Below are 8,165 nucleotides of genomic sequence, written 5' to 3'. Positions count from 1 at the left end.
AGAATGAAAAAAGCAAGATACGATCCTACATTCCTACTTGGCACGCTTGTCAGCGGCTACTGATTTTTTCTTAAAACATGATAAGCACCACCAAAGGTGCATATGCACCACCAACACAAGTAAAACCAAAGGTGCATATGCACCACCAACACAAGTAAAACCATCAACAATTGCACACAATGAATGGTGTGCTATGCTACCAAGACTATCACATATCGAAACATAATAGAGCATCGAAAGATTAAACACGACCGACCTCCTGCTGAGCCGACTGTTCAGCACGGATTGGGAAAGTGAAAGACCACGAACTAAGATGGGAAAGAAAGAGGTGTTAGCACCTATTTGTCATGGAGATACACAAAGAAACAATAACTCGGCGGAATGTTTTGATAATTTTATCCTCCAACTTCGAATAGATAATAGGTTCGTCGATATCCTTGTTGCCCTTTGATTTCTACTTTGGAGGAGTTTTTCTCTTGACAAAGTGACAGAGATAAGTTTGTTACTATGAACAATTACCAAATCAACAGAGCTCTTCCATACAAGGGGCAAAACATATGGCTTTAACCAGTAATTCTTGAACCAGACCAACACGTATGGCTCTACTTATCCACAAAATATGCCACTTTGAACATTCAGGGCTCCTTTGATTTATAGGATTGATATATGAATTATGTAGGAATTGAATCCTATAGGAAATTTTACTATACAAGTCATTTGATTCATAGGAACATATCCTATAGGAATTATTCCTATAGGAATCTTGTAGTACAAATCCTATAGGAAAAAAGCATTAGCTCATACCTCATGGAAAAATTCCTTTGCTACAATCAAAGACATACCATATTTCTATAGGATTCAACTTAGCATGATATTCCAATCCTACATCTTTCCTATTCCTACACTCTTCATATTCCTATGAATCAAAGGAGCCCTCAAGCAAAGTGGTTACTGTCACAGAAAACCGAAATATACTGCATAGCTCACCTCAAAGATTCTGACAACCAAGAGGTACTGCTTGAACCGGAACGAGTCCTGGAGTTCTTGTGTTGGCTTCAGAGATGCAAGCAAAGTTTCGAAATTCGCCATACAAACAAAATGGACAGAAACAAGTGTTGCTTGACGACAGAAAACCCACCTCATCTTGTGTCGCCCAAGAAACCTCGTCGAAGAGCGAATCATACATCTTAGGCACCATTGATGTCTACGCACGCTTCTATTCCTGTAGACAGTGTTGGGCCTCCAAGAGCAGAGGTTTGTAGAACAGCAGCAAGTTTCCCTTAAGTGAATCACCCAAGGTTTATCGAACTCAGGGAGGTAGAGGTCAAAGATATCCCTCTCAAGCAACCCTGCAATTAAGATACAAGAAGTCTCTTGTGTCCCCAACACACCTAATACACTTGTCAGATGTATAGGTGCACTAGTTCAGCAAAGAGATAGTGAAATACAAGTAATATGGATGATTGTAAGTAGTAATTGCAATCTGAAATAAAGATGGCAGCAAGCAAACATGTAACAGAACTTGTTGAAAATGGTGTTTCAATGCTTAGAAACAAGGCCTAGAGATCATACTTTCACTAGTGGGCACTCTCAACATTGATCACATAACTGAATAAATAAATGCTACTTTCTACACTCTCTTGTTGGATAACAAACACCATTCATTGTGTAGGGCTACAAAAGCACACCTCAAGCCGGAGTAAACAAGCTCCACAACATCCGGAGTTCATATTAAAGTAACCTCTAGAGTGCATAATAGACCGTTGCAATTTAGACCGAGTACTAACATAGCATACACACTGTCAACAATAGCTATGAAAGGGGGAATAGATCGCATCAATACTATCATAGTAATAGTTAACTTCGTAATCTACAAGAGATTACAATCATAACCTACGCCAAGTACTACATGATGCACACACTGTCAATATTACATCATGGAGGAGGAATAGACTACTTTAATAACATCACTAGAGTAGCACATAGATTAATAGTGATACAAAGCTCATGATCACATAAAGATCACACCATGGGAGAGAGAGATGAACCACATAGCTACCAGTAGAGCCCTCGGCCTCGGGGAAGAACTACTCCCTCCTCATCATGGGAGACAGCGATGGCGATGAAGATGGCGGTGGTGTCGATGGAGATGACTCCGGGGGCAATTCCCCGTCCCGGCAGGGTGCCGGAACAACCTTAGAATTTTCCATATCATTAGCAACAACGGTGTTCAAAGTATTCATACTAATAACATTGCCATTAGCATGCAAATAAGGTTCCATAGGTTTTTAAATTTTTGCATCACACCATTTATGTCTTAACTCAGGAAATAGATTAAAAAGCTCACAGTTGTTTTCCATTATGCCTTACTAGTGTTTAACAAGAAACAAAAAGATGAAATTGCAGGATCTAAAGGAAATAGCTTCGAGCACTTACAACGGCGCCGGAAAATAGCTCAGTAGCCGGGATCCGGAGTGTGAGTGCCTTTTACCTTTCCTCCCCGGCAACGGCGCCAGAAAATAGCTTGATGTCTACGCACACTCCTTTTCCTGTAGACAGTATTGGGCCTCCAAGAGCAGAGGTTTGTAGAACAGCAACAAGTTTTCCCTTAAGTGGATCACCCAAGGTTTATCGAACTCAGGGAGGAAGAGGTCAAAGATATCCCTCTCAAGCAACCCTGCAATCACAATGCAAGAAGTCTCTTGTGTCCCGAACACACCTAATACACTTGTCAGATGTATAGCTGCACTAGTTCGGCGAAGAGATAGTGAAATACAAGTGGTATGAATGAATATGAGCAGTAGTAACGTCGCCAGAAAATACTTGATGTCTACAACTGGCATGCAGTTGATGGTAGTAATATTGCAGGAAGTAATGATGCAGTAAAACAGTAAATAAGCGATGATTGCAGTATTTGGAAACAAGGCCTAGGGATCATACTTTCACTAGTGGACACTCTCAACATTGATCACATAATAAAACCACTCTACACTCTCTTGTTGGATGATGAACACCATTAATTATATAGGGCTACAAGAGCACCTCAATGCCGGAGTTAACAAGCTCCACAACATTTGATATTCATATTTAAATAACCTTAGAGTGCATGATAGACCAACGCAATTATACCAAGTACTAACATAGCATGCACACTGTCACCATCAAGCTATGAAAGGAGGAATAGATCACATCAATACCATCATAGTAATAGTTACCTTCATAATCTACAAGAGATCACAATCATAAACTACGCCAAGTACTACATGATGCACACACTGTCACCATTACATCATGGAGGAGGAATAGAGTACTTTAATAACATCACTAGAGTAACACATAGATGAATAGTGATACAAAGCTCATATGAATCTCAATCATGTAAGGCAGCTCATGAGATCATTGTATTGAAGTACATAGGAGAGAGATTAACCACATAGCTACTGGTACATCCCCTTAGCCTCGATGGAGAACTACTCCCTCCTCATGGGAGACGGCAGCGGTGATGAAGATGGCGGTGGTGTCGATGGAGATGCCTTCCGGGGGCACTTCCCCGTCCCGGCGGCGTGCCGGAACAGAGACTTTTGTCCCCCAGATCTTGGCTTCGCGATGGCGGCGGCTCTGGAAGGTTTCTCGTACCGTGGCTTATTCGTATCGAAGATTTAGGTCAGGGGGCTTCTTATAGGCGAAGAGACGGAGTCGGAGGGCTGACGAGGCCGCCAGACAATAGGGGGCGCCCCCCTTAGGCCGCGCCGCCCACACGTGTGGGCCCCCCAGGGCTCCCCTCTAGTGACTCTCCGGTGTTCTGGAAGCTTCGTGGAATTATAAGATACTGGGCGTTGATTTCATCCAATTCCGAGAATATTTCCTTACTAGGATTTATGAAACCAAAAACAGCAGAAAATATGAACTGGCACTTCAGCATCTCGTCAATAGGTTAGTTCCGGAAAATGCATAATAATGACATAAAGTGTGAACAAAACATGTAGGTATTGTCATAAAACAAGCATGGAACATCAGAAATTATAGATACGTTGGAGACGTATCAGCATCCCCAAGCTTAGTTCCTACTCGTCCTCGAGTAGGTAAACGATAACAAAGATAATTTATGAAGTGACATGCTACCAACATAATCTTGATCCAATAATAATGTAAAGCATATGAACTGAGATCAAATCACTCAAAGCAAATGTCTATATTGATATAAGAGATGATAATGCAAGAGTTAAACAAGCTAGAAGTTTTCATGAACTATTGCTTCAAAGACATGAAACCGTACAAAGTTCATTAAAGATGTGTTAAGTATTCAGCGTAGAAGTTCTATCCTTCATTCCAAGCATCAAGTAAATTTTCACAACATAAGAAGGATTCAGTCAAGTAAACATAAACATGAACGTCATGAATCAACTGTTTCGAAGTCTACTCAACCAGTGAGCGCAAGCATTTGGTATTAGCACCAGGATGTTATGGCATGAAGAATGTTAATGGGGGTTTGGAAGGCCAAACGGAAGAAAGTCTTGCAAAGCTATAAGTGATCATTAGACAAGAGGAAGTCTTATAATCGAAGCTATGCAAGGAGTAGTGATTGCCATGCAACGGATGCACATAGAGCTATATGTGTATGAAAGCTCTCCAATGGACCTAGTGGGGGTGCATCCAACTTGGTTGCTCACGAAGACCTAGAGCACTTTTGAGGAGGCTCATCATTGGAATATACAACCCAAGTTCTATAGTGTAAATTCCTCACATAGTTATACTAGTAAAACATGAAAACTCTCTCATATGAAGTGTAGGTGCTAAACATGAGCACAAATGATGACTATGAATAATGCAGGTGCTAAAACATGAGCACAAGTGTGGATAAAAGATAGTAATGCTGCCCCCTTTTTCTTTATTCCTTTTTTTCTTTCTTTTTCTTTTCTATTTTTTTTATTTCTTTTCTTTTTCTCTTTTTGATGGCCTCCATGGCTCTTTTCACTTTTAGGGGCAACATCCTAATATGACAACACACTTTTTGGTACAAATAACTCATAATGAATGAAACATGATGTATAAAACTGTATGCCTCTACCAGTGTAGCAGGATGTGCAATGATCTAGCGTAACATGGGTAAACCACACATTAGCTGTATAGAATCATGCAAAGCAATGTATAAATAATGAATGACAACATGTAATGTAAAATGGAAGTTGCATGGCAATATATCTCGGAACAGCTATGAAAATGCTGTGGTAGGTAGGTATGGTGGCTGTTTTGAGGAGATGTATGGGCTTATGTGTAGGAGAACAAGAGAAAGTCCTCCCACGGGTTTGGATGTACCGGCAAAGTATGCACAATTCTCAATGTGAGCAAAAGGCTATTCACAGTACCGAAGAGGCTAGCAAATTTGGATGGTGGAAGTGCCAAAAATCGTAGCTTAACATTAGTCAAAAAGAACTCACAAGCTTATTGCAAACAACTAGCAGGTTCAACATTAAGAACATGATTAAAATTTACTCCAAGGAGGGCCGTTCACGGTGGCACAAGTACCCCGCTAGCTCCCTCGACCTTCAGCACAACTTAGTTATTACGATGAACTCTCAGACATGGAAAGCTATCAAGTCCAACTACACCTTCAACTATTTAAATAGAGTTTGTAGTACGGCACAAGCTTAAAGACAACAATCCACTACTAATTTTAACTTATTTATCCAGCAAGCCTTACCATCTAAATACCTCAAAACGTTTGCAAAGAATCAAGTTATCAAAGCTCAACGATCTACAAGATTATGCAAGTGTTTCATTATACCACTACCACATGCAGCATTTTCTGTTTCCAACCTTCGCCATGAACATTAAAAGTAAAGCTAAGAACACTAGTGTTCATATGAACAAGCGGAGCGTGTCTCTCTCCCACTCAAGCATTTATTCAGAGAGTGAAAATAACAAAAACGAAAATAAAAGCACACAGACGCTCCAAGTAAAGTACATAAGATGTGACTGAATAAAAATATAGTTTCAAGAGAAGTGACCTGATAAGTTGTCGATGAAGAAGGGGATGCCTTGGGCATCCCCAAGCTTAGACGCTTGAGTCTTCTTGAAATATGCAGGGATGAACCACGGGGGCATCCCCAAGCTTAGACCTTTCACTCTTCCTGATCATATTGTATCATCCTCCTCTCTTGACCCTTGAAAACTTCCTCCACACCAAACTCGAAACAAACTCATTAGAGGGTTAGTGCATAATCAAAAATTCACATGTTCAGAGGTGACACAATCATTCTTAACACTTCTGGACATTGCACAAAGCTTCTGAAAGTTGATGGAACAAAGAAATCCATTCAACACAGCAAAAGAGGCAATGCGAAATAAAAGGCAGAATCTGTCAAAACAGAACAATCCGTAAAGACGAATTTTTTAGAGGCACTGGACTTGCTCAGATGAAAATGCTCAAATTGAATGAAAGTTGCGTACATATCTGCGGATTACTCACGTAAATTGGCAGATTTTTCTTAGTTACCTACAGAGAACACTGCCCAAATTCGTGACAGACAGAAATCTGTTTCTGCGAAGTAATCCAAATCTAGAATCAACCTTACTAGCAAAGACTTTACTTGGCACAAAAATGCAATAAAATAAAGATAAGGAGAGGTTGCTACAGTAGTAGCAACTTCCAAGACACAACAAAGCAGTAGAAAAATAAAAATATGGGTTATCTCCCAAGAAGTGCTTTCTTTATAGCCATTAAGATGGGCTCAGCAAAATAAAGATAAGGAGAGGTTGCTACAGTAGTAACAACTTCCAAGACACAACAAAGCAGTAGCAAAATAAAAACATGGGTTATCTCCCAAGAACTTCCAAGAGACTTCTGTCCCCCAGATCTTGGTTTCGCGATGGCGGCCGCTCTGGAAGGTTTCTCGTACCGTGGCTTATTCGTATCGAAGATTTAGGTCAGGGGGCTTCTTATAGGCGAAGAGGCGGAGTCGGAGGGCTGACGAGGCCGCCAGACAATAGGGGGGCTCCCCCCCTTGGGCCGCGCCGCCCACACGTGTGGGCCCCCCAGGGCTCCCCTCTGGTGCCTCTCCGGTGTTCTGGAAGCTTCGTGGAATTATAAGATACTGGACGTTGATTTCGTCCAATTCCGAGAATATTTCCTTACTAGGATTTCTGGAACCAAAAACAGCAGAAAACAGGAACTGGCACTTCGGCATCTCGTCAATAGGTTAGTTCCGGAAAATGCATAATAATGACATAAAGTGTGAACAAAACATGTAGGTATTGTCATAAAACAAGCATGGAACATCAAAAATTATAGATACGTTGGAGACGTGTCAGCGGCCCAATGTTCTTCTCTAACAATATGCAAACTCAAACCATTTGATCATGATAAATCACCCTTACTTCAGACAAGACGAACATGCATAGCAACTCACATGATATTCAACAAAGGTGTAATAGTTGATGGCGTCCCCAGAAACATGGTTACCGCTCAACAAGCAACTTATAAGAAATAAGATACATAAGCTACATATTCTTTACCACAATAGTTTTTAAGGCTATTTTCCCATGAGATATATATTGCAAAGACAAGGAATGAAAATTTTAAAGGTAGCACTCAAGCAATTTACTTTGGAATGGCAGAGAAATACCACGTAGTAGGTAGGTATGGTGGACACAAATGGCATAGGTTTTGGCTCAAGGATTTGGATGCACGAGAAGAATTCCCTCTCGGTACAAGGCTTTGGCTAGCAAGGTTGTTTGAAGCAAACACAAGTATGAACCGGTACAGCAAAACTTACATAAGAACATATTGCAAGCATTATAATACTCTACACTGTCTTCCTTGTTGTTCAAACACTTCACCAGAAAATATCTAGACTTTAGAGAGACCAATCATGCAAACCAAATTTTAACAAGCTCTATGGTAGTTCTTCATTAATAGGTGCAAAGTACATGATGCAAGAGCTTAAACATGATCTATTTGAGCAAAACAATTGCCAAGTATCAAATTATTCAAGACCATATACCAATATCCACATGAAGCATTTTCTGTTTCCAACCAAATAGCAATGAACGAAGCAGTTTTCAACCTTCGCCATGAACATTAAAAGTAAAGCTAAGGACACCAGTGTTCATATGAAACAGCGGAGCGTGTCTCTCTCCCACACAAGCATGATAGGATCCGAATT

The 8,165-nt window shown here is 40.6% G+C and overlaps 1 long non-coding RNA gene across 1 annotated transcript; it reads right to left on the bottom strand.

Moving 5' to 3' along the window:
• Window positions 1-388: 388 nt before the first annotated feature.
• Window positions 389-1,202, bottom strand: LOC127315164 (uncharacterized). Its single transcript, XR_011748495.1, has 3 exons — window positions 1,139-1,202; window positions 988-1,053; window positions 389-475 (listed from the first exon to the last, which is right to left on the bottom strand). It is a non-coding gene; the product is annotated as an uncharacterized lncRNA (long non-coding RNA).
• Window positions 1,203-8,165: the final 6,963 nt, after the last annotated feature.

This window comes from Lolium perenne, chromosome 7 (assembly GCF_019359855.2).
Source record: "Lolium perenne isolate Kyuss_39 chromosome 7, Kyuss_2.0, whole genome shotgun sequence".
NCBI classification, from domain to species: domain Eukaryota; kingdom Viridiplantae; phylum Streptophyta; class Magnoliopsida; order Poales; family Poaceae; genus Lolium; species Lolium perenne.
Note: the sequence above shows the minus strand (reverse complement) of the source record. Positions and strands in the feature narration are given on the sequence as shown.